Here is a 22544-nt window from a genome sequence, read left to right as displayed (position 1 = left end):
GTTTTTTGTCCAACAATTAGAGTCTCTGTGTTTTTCTGAATTAAGTAGTAGGTAGTAAATTGCTAGTCATCCAGTTTTTTTTTTTTTAATATCAGCTATGCATTCCGTTAACCCTCTGGGATCCAAGGTGTTTTTGGGGTCCTTCAGATTTTTTGATATGCTGTGACATTTGTGCTTTTTTCAGTTGCTTATAAACATATTAATGGCAAAGGTGAAATTACACTCTATTTAGCACAAACAGGGCTACCATAATATGTGAACAACATGTATGTACATGTTTGTTTTTGAGAGAATATTGTTTATGTACATGTTTGTTTTTGAGAGAATATTTTTGACTGAGTGTGCTTGTTGTACCACTATTTTCTTTAATCTTCTTTAAGTGCAAAGGAGCAACTGTGTCTAAAGTGCTGGAAAAAAAGAGAGTTAAACTTTTCTGTCGCAATATCGAGTTCTTCTAAGCTATCTGGGATGCTGATATGATGAAACTGATCAGGAAGATAATTTATAAAGCAATCTTTAGTGGCAGAAGTTATAGGTATAACCTGGGTGATATGGCCTAAAAAAAAAAATCCCAGATTTTTTTCACAAAAAATCAGATTTACGATTTAAATCGATTTTTTTTTCTGTCCCTACTTAAAAGCAATCTGCAGATGACAAAGAAATTGTTCAAAACAAGTTTTAACTTTTTGTTTCGATATTCCCTTCTGTGATATTATCTGGATTAAAGTGCAATCAGAAACAACAAGCCAAAAAGACAAGAGTGCAGTAGGGATCGACCGATATGGATTTTTTAGTGCCGATACCGATTTTTTTCCCATCAGCCGATGACCGATACGGGCTGCCGATTTTCTTGGGCCGATATTTGGAGCCGATACATTTTGCTCCCTCAATTTACATCATAAAAATGACATGATGTTAACAAATGTTACAGGTCTCAATTTAAAAGTAACATTTAATTAACTTCAAAAATTAATATTTAACAAATAGTAAAAACATGTGAGGTAGAACAAGAACAAGTAGACAAACAATTTAACAAATATTAAAAACATAAAGTAGAACAAAAAAAGTTCAGTGCTGAAAATAAATATTTAAGCATAAATTAAATAATTACACTATTGCACACAGTAGCAAGCATAATAAAGTGCACAGTGCACACTGTACTTAATTTTAAAAGACGAACTATGTACTTCATTTTAAAAGAAACGAACTATGTACTGCATGGTTTCAATTTTTCTACATTAAATAAAATGAGCATGTCTAGTCTGTAATATCACTGCGATGGCGAGGGAGACACACACCACACGCGTCCAAACCACAGCCAGGTGGGCGCTGAATAAATTGTGTTCGTAACAGCTACCGTATGCATACTAGGGCTGTCAAAATTGCTCAAAAACATATTCGAACATCCCGTTGCGCGTTTTGTTATTGACGCGCATTACGTCAATAACAGGACACATTAATACAAAGAGACATAACTACTTGTATTAGATAGTTTATTTGAGTTTAAACATATTTGACAACGTATTAAAAAGCAAGTAAATCAACTAATGGGCAAGACCGCAGAGCTCACTCTCTCGCCCGGACTCGCTCAGGCACTCTCTCTCTCTCTCGCCCTCACGGTCTCTGCGCGTCGGTTAAAGGTTCTCTAAGCGATGCTGGGCCAAAACATTTTTTGTCACATACATCAAACGTCTCCTCACTATCGGCTAGCTGCCTGTCCCCTAAACACACTATAAAAAAACGCGGTCTCTGTAGACACCACAGGCTCCACAAACGGCAACAAAAACAATCATGTCTTACCCGGACCACGAAACCTAACAAACAGTGTTCCAGCCAATCACTGGCAAGAAGTATTTGAGGGTGGGTCTGGGGGGTTAGTGCGCGTGCACATGAAGGGTGTGTGTGTGTATGTGAAGTAAAGCAGCGAAGCATCAGAGGGAAGTTTGAAAAATTACCGACACACGACCAAAGAGACGTCGTTCTGAGGAACAAATTAAAAAGGAGTCGAATAAAGAATGTGCGAAGTTCCGAATTTACATCGGTAGCAAAGCTTTTGAACGATGGCGAGAACTCCGGCGGCAGAAGGGCTTCCAGTCCGACATTCAGGTTGCTCTGTTTTTGCTGGACAGGTGGGTAACGTTAAATTGTTTTTTTTTCTTCTAACCCACACAAGGATATAATTAGCTAGAACTATGCACGTTCACAATTATTTCAGGAAGCACGGAAGGGAGGGGGAGGAGATGAGATGCGGAGGAGGGAGGGTCTAGCTCCGATTTGTTTGAAAATATTCTAACGTCAACACCCAGGATCGCTTTGAGAACCTTTAAATGAACAAAAACAAACAAATATTGAGTGCTGATCAAGAGTTTTGTGCAAGCAATTTAAGGTTGAAAGTCGCGACTCTTGTCCCAAATATAGCAGGCTTCATTCAGTGATTGAAGATTCACAGGATAGAACCGACAGTGAGCGTTCCGAGCGAGCTGTGCAGCTGTGGTAACGTTATTGGTCTGCAACCGTGGGCGTGTTTTTTCACATTCAAATATTAATTTTCACCTTCAAAATTAATAGATATTCGAATGTAGAATATTCATAGACAGTCCTAATGTATACTGAACGGATAGCCTACACCTTAGCTATTTGCAGCTCCCTAATACAATGGCAAGCAGTTAAGTTTTATAGACGAGGCATTCGCGTTTTCCATTTGGACCCACAAACTTGCTTAGTTGCAAGCACATAACAGTTATAGGGCGACGTGTTTCCATTTTCAAAGTGTTTGACAATATTTCAGCAGTCAAACATTTAAAAGATCCTTTGAAAGTTTAAGTTACCATTCTCGTGAAGAGCAGGTTGCACTCTGCTAGTGGGGGAGGGCGGGGCATGTGAACTGCAGCATCTCCAGCAGCACAGAGCTGCCCGTGGCCGCCTGTCTATAAATAACGCTGGAAAAAAAAAAATATCGGCGAACGCACAGCGGTGTATCGGCCGATTCCGATACACATAAAAACCTCAAATATCGGCCCGATATATCGGCCGGCCGATATATCGGTCGATCACTAGAGTGCAGGCCCTGTCATTGTAAAAAGTAAATGTAACACAACATGAAATGGGTGGATTGTAAAAAAATAAAATAAAAATAAAAACAACTTGCATCACAATACGTTTATTGTGATTGTCAAATTATTTGTTAACTAAACATAATTTTATTAGGTTTATTAACCATAAACACAATGTTTACATGGTACAAAGACTGTATGCTACTGTTTTTATTATTGCTTAACACAAATTTCACAATTTCAAAGATTTGATTCTGATATTGATTCAATATCAATTCCTTTGGATAAATATTAGGTAGGCCTACAGTAGATACGTTAATGTGTTATGTTAATTGTTCTCCAAAAATAAATTACCTAATGATGTATATATACAGAGAGCCCTGTCAGCTGGTATTATTATAATATTTTAATGATATAGGTCAAATATAAAAATTGTGTAATATAGTTATCATATTTAGTAAAATGCTCCTCTCTATAGCAATTATTTTAAGTCCAACTAAAATGCGTGCTATGGGTCATTAAAAGGCATTCCTGAGTCTGAGGCATGTCTGAGGTAAATGTAACGTTACGTGACACATGTTGTTCTCCTACTTCTCCAGCTGTTTTATGGACATCTTTCCGCGGTTGAAAACACTGATCGATCGGTTTTATTTCGGTAAGTTAGCAGTAAAGAGTAACAGATGATCGGTTCACGTGCCGCTTGAGATCTGTTAGTGATCTTTCACGTGATCACGTCACATTTACAAGCGCCAAAACGGTGTTTATTGTTTGAATTTCGTATAAAATTGACAGAATCTGAGAGCTGAGAATCTGTCTCATATCAGTAACAACCTGCTCTGTCTGTTGGTTTTCAGTGTCTTCTTGCTCTTTGCTTCGCGATGTTACTCTGCGTGAGAAAATGGATGTGTGCATGAGAGAGTGTCCCCGTCTCTCACAGTGAATTTGTGAGAGTTAGCGGCCCTGCAGTTTCAGCTTGTACATGTTTTCGGCGGGTGTGCTTCTGCTGCCGCGGTCTTCTTCATTTGCCATGTTGTTAGTGAATAGCAAGCGCTGAGCGCGGTCGGAACTATGGGAGCCCAGCGGTTGTTTAAGAAAACTGATTTTCATTCAAGAAAATCGCCGCAAATCGGCGCAAACATCTCAGATAATGACATCTCAGATAATGATCTGTGATGTCATAGCTCTGCTGCAGAATTTCAACGCCATCAACATTGATTCCATGTGATAAAATTAGATCTAGAGTATGATTACGACGATGAGTAGGTCCTGACACATGTTGTCTAACTCCAGTAGTGTTAAGAATGTCTTTAAATGGCAATCCCATTGCATCGTTTTCGTTATCTACACGCATATTAAAATTCCCAACAATTAGGATTTTATCTGCAGTCAGTACTAACTAATACTGAACTGCTCCTTCACAGATGATCAGAAATCTTCTGATCTGCACTGTTGAGGTTTTGTACCACTAGCAGCTCTTGTGACACCTTAGCAGACACTCATCCGTTTCAGTGAGGTTTTTTTTTTTTTTTTTTTCAGCCACAACATTAATACGTACGTGTTTTTTGGATACTTAATCCAAAGCAACTCAATACTTGCTACTCAATGCGCTTTACATATGGAAGTGGCAATCTCCTCAACCACCACCAATGTGCAGCATCCACGGCAGCCGATGAGATGTTAAACCGTAAAGAGTGGGGAGTGTAAGTGTCTTGGCCACATTGTGTCTTGGCCACATTCCGATTATAAGTCCCGTGAGTTCAGTGTTGGAAGATCAGTTCTGTTGTTTCAGTTGTTTTAACCATTCATTAAAACGAATCGGTTCAAATGAGTTATAAGTTCACGAATTGAACGTGCCATCACCGGACGTGTGTGCGTTGTGTGATTATCCCGGCGGTTGGGACATCCCACAAGATGTGTGTCATCAAAGAAAACGTTTCATCATCGGATCGTTTTTTTGCCACATTGAAGTCATGTTTATAAATGTCTGACTGACCTTCATGTGTCTGAAATGCTTCAGGAACTTTTCTCTTCACTAACATTACATTTCTCCATTGTTTAAGTCTCAATGTGATTGTACTGTTGTTTGTCTGTATGGTTTCTCTCAGGTTGCATTAGTTCTTCATATCCTTGCATGTGTTTGTTGTGATCCAGTTACATTGTAAAGCATTGTGACGTCTTGAAACATGATGTGTATCATATTGGGTGTCGCTTGGTCAACTTGAGGGGGCCACTGTGAAATCTGTGATGGACCCTTGCCCTTCTAGAACAAAACATGAAAGAAAATGTTTCTCTCCAGTTTCAATTACACGCCAGCATAGTGACCACCAGAGGTGAGACCAAGTCATTGTTTTGCAAGTCACAAGTAAGTCTCGAGACTTTGCATTCAAGTCCCAAGTAAAGTCCCGAGTCAAGACAGACAAGTCCCAAGTCAAGTCCCGAGTCAAGACAGACAAGTCCCAGTCAAGTTGCAAGTCCTCGAGTTTAAGCTTCAAGTCTTTAACAAGTCATTAGTGCTTTTTGAACAAATTACTGTCTCAGTGTTAATTACTATAGTTAATGAAATGTATACTAATTTATATCAAGAAGGCTTTTAAAATATGATATAATAATATATAATGTCATATTTATTCAAACTTGGTGGATGTTGATAGGTTGTCTGATTGGTTAAATGTGAAGAGTGGCAATGCAGATTTAAAAATAAAAAAATAAAAGTAACTGTTCATTGGGAAAATTAATCATGATTTGCTACACATTAAGTTTAAAATATTGAGTTCCTGGTTAAATTATTTTATTAACGCGACAGCAATTGTACTAGTACATTCCTATTTCCATGGCGACATATCAAGCGTCACGTGACACTTTTTGGGGCTATGTGCCTGTCATTTACAAAACGTAACGTAAGTCCATCCATTTCTCCTGAAAGACATGAAAGTATGTGGCTGGTGAACAGGGAGAAGACTTTATAGTTGCCAATAGGCTAAAATGTGCATTTGTTGTGGGGGAAAAACAACATGTCTCAAAATTACATTTGAAAGGTTTATTATTTCCTCTTACTTAGACATCTGTGTGTTTTTTTTTTTTTTTGTGTGTTTATTTTCTCAAATTATAAATGGTTCGCTAGTACTTGTGTATTTAAATGCCTGAAAAAGAAAAAAAAAAGAAAAAATTATTTGGTTGAAAACTGTCTGAACGCGTATAAATGACAACGGACCTGCGCTGCTGAACGCACTCTATCGCGCACTCTCTGGCTCCATGCCAAACGTGTGAAAGCAGCGCTAATCAGCGCTGTGATCATGTGTCATTGATACAGTGCTATACTACAGTCAGTGATTATTACAACTCTGATCTGTGGTTTTAGAAAGTAGGTAAAGTCTTTCCAAGTCACAGGGCTCAAGTCGCGAGTCATTGTTGTCCAAGTCGAGTCGCAAGTCATCTTTGAATATGTCAAGTCGAGTCGCAAGTCATCAAATTTGGGACTCGAGTCCAAGTCAAGTCCGAGTCATTTGACTCGAGTCCACAACCCTGGTGACCACTGAGTAGCGCACACATTCATCAATACTCCTGGGCAATCTCTCCCGCCTCTGTCATCACTTGGTGCCGCTCTTATGCAGTGGATGAGAAAATGTGCTGACAAGCAATCACACTGTTGAAGTTTGGTTACGAGTCGCAATTCTGCATGGATAACCTCGCTGGCAGACGGTTCTCCAGTCACCCCATTTTACAGACACGCATAGAAACAAGTGTAGTCATTAGAGCTAAAGGAAGACTGATGGATCCAGTTCTGTCCCAGTCACTGAATGTTTGCAGGGTATGTGCAGCGCTGCCCTGAATGAACTCCTGTATATTGATGTGTTTGGGCCACAGCTCTCATTGTTTTAGGAAGATGACAGTGTCTCCATGTGATCAGTTGTAGTTTTTATAAGTGTCTCTCATTGTGGAGTCTGTGATATAAGTCTCTAGAAAATGAGGATCTTTTTACACAGCTGGTCTGTCTGCCATGACCAGAATGTCTATATCAACCGTCTTGAGCTCTTGCTGCATGTTGAATGAGCAGTCAGATGTTAAAGGTGCAATGTGTAACAAAGTTGAGTATCTATTAACAGAAATGCAATATGACATCTATAACTATGTTTTCAGTGGTGTATAAAGAACTTACTTAATTAACCATAATGTTTTTATTACCTTAGAATGAGACATTAATAGCTCCATAACCGCGGGAATCCCCTTCTATGAAGGTCGCCATGTTGTGACGTCATATTCCTACCGTAGCCGAACGCAAACACACAGTGCTACAGAACGCGTTTCATCACTACCTTGAAAGAGAAGTAGCGGAAAGCTGGAAGCTAGCCTTACACTCCGTGAGTAGTGACTTTTCCCTTGTGAGTGGTGTAAAATATGTAGTTGGGATTGTTTCATGTAACTTAGTTCTCCCTCGCTGTGTTATGGGTTTGTTATGTTGGGGATAGATGTGCTGTTACGTTCGTGAGACAGCTGATGATTAGTATTCATGTCATTGACCGTAAAACAGTATGTTACAGGAATCACTAACCCGTCGATAGAGACTTTTACTAAAGTCTTTTATCACTAAAGTCGATCGCGAAGATTTTTCAAAATCAGAGAAAAAAAGCCTATTGTGTGTAGTAAATAGTATCTATGGGATGCGGAGATGACATGATTGTAACAGCGCGCGCACTTCCGACCTTTGGACTCATGCGGACGAGTCCCAGCTCAGCCACAGTAACAGCTCATATTAGCCAGCTAAACTATTACTACCCTGTTAGAAAAAATATATAGCTGCTCCCTCGCTGTATTATGGGTTTGCTACAGTATGTGGGGATAAATGTGCTGCTGGTTACGTTTGTGAGACAATCAGCTGATTAATATTATTTTATTAAATTATATATTAAAACCCTTGATCCTCACCTGACTATGGCTTTATAAACAGTATTCATGATGTGGTTTATAATGGACTGTGGTACAGAAACAGTGACAATGTTACACAATCTTGGCTTACTCTGGCTATTCTCTGCTGTCTCAGCCGACGAGATGTTTGTCCCGTTTTAGCAACCGTAGCTTCTTCGAAAGGGAGGGGTGAGCAGTGGGCTGAGCCCTTAGTGCAAACCTGGTGCAAACTCGCAATCGAACCACTAGATGTCGCTAAAAATCACACATTGCTCCTTTAAGCATGTAACAGGTTTGTGTTTAACATGTGAGTGAGTGAGTGAAGTTGTATTTGGGTGATTCTCTTTAAAGATGCATGTGTCTCTTATAATGCTTGAGTCATACAAGTAGGGCTGGGCGATAAAACGATAACGATAATTATCGCAATATATTTTATTTATTGATAAAACGATGTCAAGAGGTTGATAAATGTTCTATAATGTTAATGCGCCAAAAGCGGAACGGAACTCATATGAACCACGCTCGCAACACAGCATTTATCTGCTCGGCTCAAAGTCCAAACGGCAGCGCACTGAGCGCAGCGCGAGCTCACGCAGACGCACTTTACCCTGATCATCTCGCTCACGAGATCAAGTGAAAAGTGCTTGAGTTCAGCAAAGAACAGAAATGTCAACTTTAAACCAGTTTAAAGGCAGATGAAACACCGCTGACAAAAAGGAGAAACACTTTGTGCAACAATACAGTCAGAATCTGAATTGATACTGAATCCATTTAGCCTACCATGGATTTACCGTAAGGTTAGCCTAGTTATATTAGTTATATATTATATTAACTGCACCATGAAATGGGTGATATACATATTGAATTGTAAAATATTAATAATGTAGACAATGTATTAAATGACTAATGGAATGTAAGTACAGTATTTATTAATGTATTTAACTGTTAGGCTACTGTTTTCCATTCAAATACCACAGAAACCATAAAGTCATGCCATGATAGTGAGGTGCTAAGTTATAGGCTATAGCTGGTTTTATCTGTGGTTATCATAATCTAAATGCATAAGACTGGATGACCAATGGTTATTTTTAATACAACTCAAACAGTCAGAATATAACTTTTTACCAAATAAAAATGTGGTCGTTACAATTAAAAAAAACAAAAAACAAACAAAAAAAAAACAACAACAGATGTTTCGTTTTTTGTTAATGAATGTAAATTTAAAGAGTAGTTTAAAAACACAATTAACGCTCTGGTTTATACAACTTTCACTTAGGAGCAAAAATCTGCCTTTAAACTTGAAAGAAATAAAGATTTGACATATATTGTGATGATTATCGATATTGACTGACTTTGGCCATATCGCCCAGCCCTACCTACAAGTTTCTCTCCCACGGATTATTCATTTTGCTTTATTCAGTTTTATATCCATCGCACACTCTCTTGAGCTGAGTGAACTTGTTCCTGAGCTTTAGGTGAACAGCTACAGTCATTGTGTGCCATTGCCACAGATCCATTACACACTGGCAGTTCTTCCTCTCTGCACACCTGTGCTTCAGCTCCGCCTACACACACATTCAGCTACTACTATTGGCCGGCCAGCCGTTGATGTCACCGCCAGCAACTGAGTAACACAGGAGCATGTCCGCCTTTTTCCCCTTTCATAGAAGAACAATCAGAGAAGGACTCAGTACCCCCCCCCCCCCCCCCCCCCCCACCACACACACACACACAGTGATTCAGTGTTGAATGGGGCTCTCAGCTCACAGCAGGTTGCACAGAAGGCTTATAATGGGATGTCGTGGTAATTCTTCTCTGCCAGGTGGCCTTCAAGTGTCCACTGCAGGTGAAGGGACAGGTGCTGCCTGCATGCCACCTGCTGTGCCCTCTTCATAGCCTCTCCAAACACATCTGATCCTCCCGTCCTGCCTTCTGTATGTTCACTGCTGTCTCTTAATCACTTGTTCTTGTTCACTATCCATCTTTCCCATCACTTCTTCCCCCAAACTATTGAGACCTGAGAGCGTACATGGGGAATTCCTTTAGAATGCTGCATATATCTGACTGAACTGCTTGTCTAATTGTAACTCCTGTTTTACTGTGAGTCATTTAACTGCTATTGCTATCTAAAGTGACTTTTAACACATTACATTATACATTATTATAATAAGAATACATTATTATATAAGAATACATTATTTTTTTATGCATTCTTTTTTTATTGAATAGTGGTGAAAAGACAGGATGAGACTGACAGAACAGCTGCTTTTCTACTTGAGCTGGTTCAGTACAGCACGATTACATGGTTGGCCAACCTTGTTGAACCGTGCTGATACAGTAGAATGCATGTGGTGACGTCACCACTCAGGATCGGTAACTTGTCTGTTGCCTGGCTACCAGTTTCTCTGTAGCTGGCCAATTGTGCTTTTTGAGTGAAGTAAGCACAAGTTAATAATAGAAATATTTAATCATCCTTCATTACGCGGTTGTTATTTACATCTCATACTGTCTGTAAACTATTACATTAGATCGATTGATACATTATTGCAAATATGATTTTATAGAACAGACTTAGTTTAGACCCAATACTGATTGTTTTTAGCTGTTTTTCCAAACAAAACCTAGTTCTAAACAAAGACACAGTATAAGCTTATTTTGTTACTGAATGAATCCATGTTTCTGAATATATCGGTTTAGTGAATAATTCAATGACTTACTCGCAGTGACTTGCTGCCACCTACTGGCAGTTGTAGTTTCATGAATGTTTTTATTAGGGATGTGAGGATATTTTCCCACCGGTTAATCGACATGTGACAACACTGGTAAAACTGTGATCACCAATGGGAACTTTTAAATCGCTAATTTGAAGGCAAAAGTAAAATGCATGTGTCAGCATGGGCTCCCGTGGACACGTGCGGCAGTGCTCATGTTAGTTTCGCTTTCAAAGCAGCGCCAATTCAGGGGCGGATTGCTTGAATGGCGAGTTCATTAGCCTATCATTCCTTATGAAAAACGTTTGCTCCTTATTCTCGTGATAAATTAAAGCTGACTCCTGCTGCTGATCTGTGCTGCGACTCGTTCAGCTCATGATTTAAGCAGACATGTTCAGTTTTTAACTGTAGTGTCAGTTGCATTCTTTAATGATTGCATTAAAGAATTGTACAAAAAAGGTCACATTTAATAAGGTAAAAAAATGTGACCATATAAAGATAAAAAAATGCATCTAGAAATATAGTAAATGTTGCTTTTTTATTACATTCGGTCTCTGCCACTGACTCACCTGAGCACCGCTGAAATGTGCTCACACAGGGGCCTCGTGGGGTCTGAGGAGTCATGCCAGCCTGTGTGTTGAAATTACAGCTGTCTGCTTAAAGGCAGAGCATGAGGTTTAATTATGTATCAGAGGTCAAAAGCCCAGTTTATGAGGAGTGGTGGACAATGAGTGTGTTGCGAGTTCTGGATTTTGGACTTGCATCCTGTAAACCACTTTCTGTTGATCTGACATACAGTATTAACAAACAGAAGATTTACCCTGTTGAAAATGCATGAATAAGTAAATAGTTTCTACTGATGATCCTGAGGTTAAAGTAACAGACCCTGCTGTGTTTGAAGTGATCTATTGTAAAGCATCATGGGGTGTGTGCAGACACATTACAATTGCTCTCATGCTAGAGCAGCAACAGCAGCTCTTTGGTGGGATGTTTTTGAGGAGCGTGTTCTAGTTCCTCAGTGTTTTTTTTTTTTTTTTTTGTGGTGAGGGAATGATGATCAGTTCCCGTGTCCTCCAGCAGGGGTCAGCGGTGACTTACACTGAGGGCTTCATCGGTTCTCTCTGTCATCTGTTTAGGGTCTTTGAGGTTAGTGTGACACTTCTGCTCTGTGAACTTAGATCTCCACCTCCCTCATTTCACAGTTCTGCGCTCTGAGGTTGGCTGTTTGTCTGACTATATTATACCTTTTTTACCCATATAATGTATGTTCAGAATGTGATAATGTATGAACATACAGTTTCATGTTTGACATCAATAACACTTAAATATTACTACCACAGTATTTTTATGGCAGGCAGTATTATTTAGTAGCTATGCATGGTAGATCTAAGCTGATTGTGCTGAAAGCACAACTATGACCGATTCACCAAATGGTTCTGTATATTACTGTGCAACACCCTTAGCAACATTAACATATGTTTGTGTTGAAGAAAAACACAATAACTTTTTTTTTTTCCTAGCGAAAAGACGGCATTTAATAATTTTGCTTCATGAAATTAGCATCAATACATATTTTGGGCTTTAATATGTGTATTGTGTGCCACTGTTTTATAAAAGCAATAAGGATCTCAAGGCAAGTGCCGTATGGTGAATAAGTCACAGCTAAAGGGGTTGCAACACACCCTCTCACATCTTATAAATACAGTTGCAATCAAAAATATAGCTGCTAGCAGCAATTACTGGGGCCAAGCACAATCAGACGACAAGACATGCCAACATTGCTGAAAGTGTCAGACCAACTGCAACAATGAGCAATTAAAGACATTTAAAGACAATTGTAGGCGAAATGGCTGAAAAATCATAGAAACTGTAAATAAAAATATGATTTAATGGATTATCACTTTCGACCAATAGGTGGTGCAGTTACAAAACTGATGTGATGTGGTCAGATTGAAGTGACCATGACACATATAAAGTTTGGTGTCAATATGTCAAGGCTTTGCAGAGATAAAGCCTGAATAGTGCTTTTAGCATCATGCCTCAACTTTGCTGTTGCTCTATACGAAAACGGTTTCAACTATCGACACGAAATCTATAACTTTTAGTAACTTTTCACGGTCTGGAGATGATACGATTCGATTTTGGTGAAAATCGGACAAACGCTCTAGGAGGAGTTTGAGAAAGTAGGTTTTGACTGAAAATCAAGATGGCGGAAAGGAAGTTCGGCCAAATAAGGAAAACCTGGTATCTATGTTCTCAGCTTGACCCAAGGAATATATTAAGACCAGTGGCATTTCAACATGCAGATTTATCCAAAAGTTATTAGCCTTTTTGGAAATTTTGTTATAACTTTTTACAGAAACAGGGCTTTTAGGATCTTAAAACAGGGCTTGAATTGTAAAATACCGAACTTGTCCTTTAATTATATCAAGTGTTGTGAGAAAAGGCTATAAATCTCCACCTCACATGCAATATAGCCAACTAGCCGAGACGCCTTCTTTATGTCTACAGATGTGACGTAATGACGCAAAGACATGCTTGAATCCCCTGCGAAAATCCACCTGTACCAAAAAACATTATTACAAGTTTTCCTCTTTGAATTGAGCTAGACAGGCAGATAGTTTTGAACACTGGCTTATGTATTTTCTCAAATATGTATTTTGGACAATTTTTAACACAAAAAAAGCTATGGACTGCAGCTTTAATGCACATTTGAGTGATTATGAGAAAGTAAAGTTGATTTACGAAGAAAAAAAAAACATAAAAACATTCAAATTGGCTCTAAACATTAATGTACAAATTTATTCAACCCCCAGAATTTAAATTTTTGCAGACCTTTTTTTAATAGCACATTTTATTAACCTCCAATAAACACTGCCTATAAGTGCCTTAGAAGCTTCTCTCACCTCTCTACTAAATTTTTTGCCCATTCCTTGCTTCAGAAAGCTCCCAGATCACTGATGATTTTTGTTTTTCACTTAATCACTGCTTTATTCTAATTCCACCAAATATTTTCAATGAGATTTAAATCTGAAGACTGTACAGGCCATTTAAGAACATTCTTCGACTGATCCCTGAACCAAGGTTAAGTAGATTTGGATGTATACTTTGGGATGGTTGTCCTGCAGGAAAGTCCATGAAGGCATCGTAATCTTTGCCAAAATGACCAAACACTTCAAAGAACTCATAATGTCCTTCATACATTCAAGATTTCCACTTCATGCAACAGCAAAGCTCCCCCCGTTTGGCCGTGAGACAGTGTTCTTCTGCACATAAGCTTTGCCTTTTTTTTGCTGATCTTTGGGTTAGAAAATTTCCAGTTTGGATCGCTCTATAAAACATTCTTCCTGAACTCCACAGGTCTATCCAAAGGAATTTTTACATATTCAAGGTGGCCTTTTATGTTCTTTTCGGTCAAGAAAGGCATTCGGAAGCTTTAAAGAGGTTAATCCACATTATTAAGCAAGTCTCATTTCTCACACAATTGGGGAAGGAATAAATATCTTTCTGAATTTGAAAAACATGAAATGTTGCAAAACCAACTAAAACAAGTAATATTTTGCGAAAACTGAATATTAGGGCTGACTTCTAATAGTCGAATATTCGACGATTCGATTCAGAGAGGTCTGATTCGACTATGAACGTTATAGTCGAATAGTACACAGCCAGTTCAACCTCATATAAATCAGGTTATGTGTGTGTCTCCCGCTCACGAGCGCTAACTCTTACACGAACAGACACACTGTCCCCGGCGCTGCTCACGCGTCACAGAATGTTCATAGCGCTCCCTATTCACAGTAACTGGGACGTCTCATTCAAAACACCCAGCTGTTGCTGACATTGAATACTCATGAGTCCGGCTGCGAATGTAAGTTACGTGGCCGCCCCAGCGCGCTCACACTAATAAACGCCTCGCCTCCGGCGCCACACACTCGCTATATTCCCAGCTCATCTAGTGGATGCATAACGCAAACCCAGTCAAACGTTTGACTGCAGTATCTTATGCGCCTCATAATCCGGTGCGCCCTATATGAAAAATGAATAGGAAAAATGAATCATTCATTGAAGGTGCACATTATCATCCGGTGCACCTTAAAGTGCGAAAAATACGGTATACATGCCCAGTGCCGGTGGTATGGGGGGGGGGGCATTAGGGGGCAAATATATGTCTACAAACGGCTCATTAGCTGAAAATACAGTAAAGCCAACATAAAAACCGCAGTGTGACGCTGTGAGGAAACCCTCCTGCCACTTACTTCACTTACTCCCGCCGTGGAGAAACAGGTGTTTAAGCCTATATTTTCTTGTAAATGGAAATTGTAGAATAATATCTGTGTATGTTGTGGGTGTTTTTTATTTGTTTTGATAAAGGTAACTACATGATGCTTTTTTTAATAGTAGGCTACGAATGTAAATGCTTATGTTATAACAAAGTAGAATAAAGATGAGTAACTTAGATAATCTATAACTTAGATAAAGATAGATAACTTAGATAAAGATGATCTAACTTAGATAAAGATAAAGATGATCTAATAACTTAGATAAAGATGATCTAACTTTTTTTTTCTTCTCACTTCCGCCATTGAGATGGCATACAGTATAAACGACTATTCTGTCAGTGAGAGACTATGTGCATGTTCGTTAGCTTTGCTATTATAGAGCTGTGGTCAGTCGGTCTTGCATTTTTTTTTTTTTGTATAGGCCTATTTAACCCTTAATAAAATTTCTTAAGAGTTGCTCGTCTTGCAACAATGTGTAATGGTTTGTGTTTATTGTGTGTGTTGGTAATAGCTAACAGAAACGGCAGTAGCAATAATAAATATAGGATATCTGATATCTGAAAAAAAGTCCCCATACCTACCTAGTGCCCACCTAAATGCCCCCCTGCTCGTTTTTTTACAAACCCAATTCCATAAAAGTTGGGACACTGTACAAATTGTGAATAAAAACAGAATGCAATGATGTGGAAGTTTCAAATTTCAATGTTATATTTAGAATACAACATAGATGACATATCAAATGTTTAAATTGAGAAAATGCATAATTTTAAGGGAAAAATAAGTTGATTTTAAATTTCATGGCATCAACACATCTCAAAAAAGTTGGGACAAGGCCATTTTTACCACTGTGTGGCATCCCCTCTTCTTTTAATAACAGTCTGCAAACGTCTGGGGACTGAGGAGACAAGTTGCTCAAGTTTAGGAATAGGAATGTTGTCCCATTCTTGTCTAATAAAGGCTTCTAGCTGCTCAACTGTCTTAGGTCTTCTTTGTTGCATCTTCCTCTTTATGATGCGCCAAATGTTTTCTATGGGTGAAAGATCTGGACTGCAGGCTGGCCATTTCAGTACCCGGATCCTTCTTCTACGCAGCCATGATGTTTTAATTGATGCAGTATGTGGTTTGGCATTGTCTTGTTGGAAAATACAAGGTCTTCCCTGAAAGAGACGATGTCTGGATGGGAGCATATGTTGTTCTAGAACTTGGATATACCTTTCAGCATTGATGGTGCCTTTCCAGATGTGTAAGCTCCCCATGCCACACGCACTCATGCAACCCCATACCATCAGAGATGCAGGCTTCTGAACTGAGCGCTGATAACAACTTGGGTTGTCCTTGTCCTCTTTAGTCCGGATGACATGGCGTCCCAGTTTTCCAAAAAGAACTTCAAATTTTGATTCGTCTGACCACAGAACAGTTTTCCACTTTGCTAGAGTCCACTTTAAATGAGCCTTGGCCCAGAGAAAACGCCTGCGCTTCTGGTTCCCGTTTAGATATGGCTTCTTTTTTGACCTATAGAGTTTTAGCCGGCAACGGTGAATGGCATGGTGGATTGTGTTCACTGACAATGTTTTCTGGAAGTATTCTTGAGCCCATGTTGTGATTTCCATTACAGTAGCATTCCTGTGTGTGATGCAGTGCCGTCTAAGGGCCCGAAGATCACGGGCATTCAGTATGGGTTTCCGGCCTTGACCCTTATGCAAAGAGATTGTTCCAGATTCTCTGAATCTTTGGATGATATTATGCACTGTTGATGATGATAACTTCAAACTCTTTGCAATTTTTCTCTGAGAAACTCCTGATATTGCTCCACTATTTTTTGCCTCAGCATTGGGGGAATTGGTGATCCTCTGCCCATCTTGACTTCTGAGAGACACTGCCACTCTGAGAGACTCTTTTTATACCCAATCATGTTGCCAATTGACCTAATAAGTTGCAAATTGGTCCTCCAGCTGTTCCTTATATGTACATTTAACTTTTCTGGCCTCTTATTGCTACCTGTCCCAACTTTTTTGGAATTTGTAGCTCTCATGAAATCCAAAAGGAGCCAATATTTGGCATGGCAATTCAAAATGTCTCGCTTTCAACATTTGATATGTCATTTATATTCTATTGTGAATAAAATATAAGTTTATGAGATTTCTAAATTATTCCATTTTTTTTTTACTCAAAATTTGTACAGTGTCCCAACTTTTTTGGAATCGGGTTTGTATTTTTATATATATATATATATATATATATATTTTTTTTTTCCTTGATTTTAATTAATGTTTCATCAACCAATTGTCTGGATTTAATAAATAAGAATGAAAAGCAGACAATTACTGATAATCAAGGCACGGAGGCACCGATGTGTGAACGTCTGGAGCTCGTCTCATAAATATAGCTACCACAACTCAGCGTAGAAGTACAGTCTACTCCACAGACCTGAAACATATATCTATATTGAAATGTCAACTTGTAAATATAACGATTCAAAACGAAAGAAAATGTAATGCTCTCTGCTTATGAAATGAACTGCACATTTCTCTCTGGCGCATGCACTATGCGAAGGTCGTTTTTGCATTTTGTATTTTTGTGTTTTTTCCCGCAAAGGTTTAATAAATACGCATCAGACACAGTGTGCAAGGTTTCTGTGCGTGACAAATTTTTAGGCTGACGAGCACGAAAAAACGCATACGAAAATTCCAGTGTGCAATGGCCTTTAGTGTTTTCATCTGGATAACAGCATAACAGTGGAAATTAATTCCATGTTTTCTTATATTACCAAGTGCCAACATAAATATTGAGAATAGCAGAGGGCCTAACACTGATCCTCCACTGGCACTCCATAGTCTACTGATGTTGTCTTCGATTTTTCCCCATTTAAACAGACAAGATGGTAACTGTCTGATAAGTACGATCTAAACCAGCTTTAATGCCTGTCCCTGAACACCGGTGCAGTTTTCAAGTCGATCCAAGAGTATTTTATGATCTATACTGTCCAACACAGTGCTGAGATCGAGTAGAACTAGTATTCAGATACAGTCTTGGTCAGAAGCTAAAAGTAAATAATTTGTAATTTTAACTAGCGCAGTTTCTGTGCTATAATGCGGTCTGAATCCTGAAATTTTTCATAGATATCATTTTCTTGCAAGAAAGAGCGGACACAACTTTTTATAGTATTTTAGACATAAATGGAACATTTGAAATGGGTATGCTATTTGTTAGTTTATTTGGATCTAATTGCTTAATGAGAGGTTTTATTACTGCCAGCTTGAATATTCTTGGAACATGACCTAAAAATAAAGACGAGTTAATAGTATGGGAGAAGAGGCTCTTCCACTACAGATAACACTTTTTTCAGTAGTTTAGTGGGTAATGGATCTAATAAACATGTTGTTGGTTTAGATACAATGATAAGTTTATGTAGCTATTCCTGTCCTACAGTTGTAAAGTGGTGTAATTGTTCTTAAGGGGCAATAATTGAGGCTGAATCAAGACACCATAGAGGATTGTACATTTACAATTGTGTTTCTGATACTTTCTATTTTTTTGACTGTAACGGAATATTTTTACTCTGGTGATGTCTGTTTATTTGTTAGTCTAGACATGGTGTTAAATAAAAACCTTGGATTAATTTGGTTATTTTCTATTAGTTTGCGGAGATGCTCAGCCCTGGCTGCTTTTAGGGCCTTTTTATATCGTGACATACTGTCTCTCCACGCAATTCTAAGGACATCTAAATTAGTTTATTTACATTTACGCTCTAAGTTATGAGTGTCTCTCTTGATAACATGCGTAGCACTGTTGTACCATGGTGCTTTAATTTTCTCTCTGACCTTTTTTATTGGTGCAACAATTTCTAATGTACTAGAGAAAATGGTGCTCAAACTGCTAGTCATGTCCTTTAGTTCATGTTTTTGTTTGGGTTCACTGTGCAGCTGAGATAGATCAGGTAAGCTATTTGAGAATCTATCTATAGTGGTTGAAGGGATTGTTCTGCCTGGTCAATAACTTGGTGCAACATGACAAAGTTTAGCAGTATGCAAGTTACCATGTAATGATCAGTGGCACCATCTCTTTGCGGTATAATATCTATATCAGTTGGATTTGCTCCATATAACGGTGCTCAGTTAACTGGAGATGTTTTATTTATTTGTATTAGGTACATCCGTGCCTCAATGTTACAAAAATTGGTGAGGGACAATATCGATCCTTAAAGTGTTAGGACACGACTTTAAAAAAATAAATCTATCCATGTGACCAGCAGTGGTTGCTTTCTTAATGTGTTTTAAAAAATTCAGCAACGGTTCTTGCAAACATATTTTTTTTAACAAAATATTGATGCTTAAGTAAGCTTTGGGAGAGAAATTAATCTAATAATCTCTATTCCCACTATCTCTTTCTCTCTTCCTCTCTTCCTCTCTAAATGCCCACAAAATCTAACTAAGCATCCCAGAAAAAAGTTATAGATGTATACATATATGGAAGTTGTTAGTTATTTGTATTTTTTGTTGCTGTGCACTTTACTACCTGTCTTTTAAGTGAATTAGAAAAAAAAAAAAAACTGTTGGCTCTCTGACTCAAAAGATTATTTTGGCTATAGCCTTTTTTTGTTGCAGTTTTTAGTTTAACGTGGTCTAACGCTAAATTTAATGACTGATGATGTTCTGTCTTTTATTTATTTTATTTTATATTCTACAGGAAAAGATGTATGTCAAGTCGTAAGCTTTTCCCAATACCCAAGCACAAACTGATAAGATAATATGCTTGCAAATAAATACACAGGTGTAAATTTATTTCTCTTAAATGTAATACTTAATGTACATTGTTGTTAAATATAGTTTAATAGTAACGTTACATGATAAATAGAAGGCTTCAAAAAATAGACCCTGTGATCGGTATCGGGTGATAGAGCTTCCAGTAATCGGTGATCGGCCCCCAAAATCCTGATCGGAGCACCACTAGCTACATATGATATAATTAAATCTAGTGTATGATTTTGGCGATGAGTGGGACCACTGACGTTTTGCTTGACCCCAAAGGAGTTTAATAAATCTGTAAACACAGCCCCTAACGCATCATTATCTACGTATATATTAAAAAACAATTTCCAACAATTATTGCTCTATCGACATTGCAGCCTAGGATCTGTGAGAAAGTGTGAAAACTCTTTTAGGAAATCACCATAGGACCCTGGAGGTCTATATAGTCAAGTCAAGCCAAGTCACATTTACTGTATTTATATAGCGCTTTTCACAATACAGATTGTATCAAAGCAGCTTCACAGTGATAACATGAAAGTAGTACAACACAGATCAATAACATTGTTAAATATTAAATATTAAATAGCCCCAACTAAGCAAGCCAAAAGCAAGGCAACAGTGGCAAGGAACTCCATCAGATTGGATGGAGAAAAAAACCTTGGGAGAACCCAGGCTCAGTCGGGGGCCAGTTCTCCTCTTGCTAACATTCATATTGTTTATATATACATATTAAATATAAATATTGTTTATATATAAAACGGCGCCATAACATATCGCCGGCGTTGAGCCGTCTCTTCACAGGCGTTGGTCTTCTCATCACAGGCGTTGGGGTGTCCGAAATCCCCGTGAGAGGCTGGATACAAAACAGGACCTGACGAACAAACGTCCCAAGATAACAGCAGAAAGGCAGATGGGAAATAATTAGCATAGCTGGGAAGCGGTCCAGACACGATGATCGTTGCTTTAGGCGCTTTAGGCGCTGTGCTGCGTACCGTCTCGATCAGGCTCCTGTAGTCCTTCTTCAGAATCTCCGTCTGCCGCAGCCTAATGTCGTTCGCTCCCGCGTGCAGCACGACATCGAACGCGCTTGTCCCCGTTCAGGATCTCGGGAACCTGTGCAGCGACATCAAGAACACGAGCACCAGGAAAGCAGTGAGCCTTACCTTACCTTTACCCGAGGTAGCGCGGACATGACGGACCATGGACCATGGAACGCGTTCCGGCTCGCGAAGAGGGGAGAAGCGGTTCCGGGTGGAGATCTCGAAGACCGGGAGGGGCGGAGAGGCAGCTCTCTCGTGTCTTCCGCTGTGTGATCCATGGTCCATGGTGTTGTGTCGGTGCCGGAGTGAATGAAGCCCGAGATGATCGCGTCCGCCTGGGCAGAGGAACACACGGAGTAGACGAAGTCGGAGTCAAAGAGTTAACGTTACTAACCACTGATTTGTGAGCATTGGCGCGTGATGCTTCAAGCGTTGAGCGCCGATCCAACAGCTCGGCTTGCTTCACCAGCAGACCACGGATCTGTTTCTCGACGTATTCCAGCTTCTGCTTCACCGAGAAGAGCTCGAATGTGTCCTCACCTGCACTCAGAGGTAACGTTAGACGCGCATCTGATATTTGCCATTATTACAGATGAACAGTAAATTAGTAGTGATACTACAAATATCACTACTAATTTAGGACTGAAATGCCGGATATAACCCGTATCCTTTCAGTGAAACGGGTGTAAAATGAGACGGCTAATAGGCGAGAGGCCACGCGTGAAATGCTAGCGGGCTAAAGGCTAGTGGGCTAAAGGCTACATACAGTAGCCAAGGCTAGAAATAATAGGGATCTCTTTTTTTTTACATCTAAGAGCGTAACATTTACAACAAGTACTTCAAACGGATTAAACCTGTGATCTGTTTTCTGAGTAACATTTATAATATCTCTATAGATTTTTGCAACCCCGCTGCCGCGACCGATCAGACAGGGCTCATGCTTATAACAGTATCCTGGGGGAGTTGACTCATTTAGACCGGAATAATCATTTGGTTTAAGCCAGGTTTCAGATGTTGCCATGATAGTGACGGTACCACAATGAAAAAGAGAGACATGTGGTGGTGGAGAGTGAATTGGTCAGAGGTAAACCAAGGCACAAATTCATTGGGCTTCATTGGCTGTGCAGCTTTGCTTTGACAAAGCCCTGCAAACAGCCTAGGGCCTTTCACAGAACGCCACTTCAGATGTCAAACACAGAACCTATTATGGATGTCTCTAAAGACTCGAGTCCCCTCAGTGAAAAGGAAAAATGTCTTAAAATGTTGCAGAGAGAGGCAAGCTGGACCTGGCCTTGGCTTAGACAAAAGCGCACGTTAACTCCGGTGATGAGTGTGTGTTTACTTCATCTGACAGTTGGTAAATTTAGTCGCACAAAAGCACAGGTCACTCTGTAATGGAAATGCCAGCGAATCAGTTTTTGTGTTTGAAGGTATGTGGAAATGAATCAATGCTCTCAGGCATTAATAGCCTTTTTTCCCAAGATGTTTTGTAAACTTGCAAATGTCCCTGCTTTGATGATCATATTACAATAGATTTCACATAGTCATTGACATCTGTTCTGGAGGACACCTTTCTGGATATAAATTGTATTCATTGGTAAACTTTAGTGATCACTGGGAATATACAGAAGTAGCTTTCTGTCGATATATGTAACGGTGATGTTTTTTGTATATTGACCCTTCTGATGAATGACTCGAATGATTTGCTTCTCCCCCACATCATGACCACCACAATGAACATCTATTGACATCCAAATGCTCAAGTAGATCAATAGAAAAGCATCATGGAAAGCAAAAGTATCATGGTCAC

At 39.2% G+C, this 22544-nt stretch overlaps 1 protein-coding gene across 3 annotated transcripts in view; it reads left to right on the top strand.

Moving 5' to 3' along the window:
• Nucleotides 1–22544, top strand: part of cdkal1 (CDKAL1 threonylcarbamoyladenosine tRNA methylthiotransferase) — a 541736-nt gene that overhangs the window by 207865 nt on the left and 311327 nt on the right. The gene's annotated exons all lie outside the window — the stretch shown is intronic.

The sequence above is a fragment of the Pimephales promelas genome, chromosome 12 (genome assembly GCF_988280905.1).
Source record: "Pimephales promelas chromosome 12, fPimPro1.hap1.1, whole genome shotgun sequence".
NCBI classification, from domain to species: domain Eukaryota; kingdom Metazoa; phylum Chordata; class Actinopteri; order Cypriniformes; family Leuciscidae; genus Pimephales; species Pimephales promelas.
The sequence above is the reverse complement of the archived record's forward strand: the minus strand, read 5'-3'. Positions and strand labels throughout refer to the sequence as shown.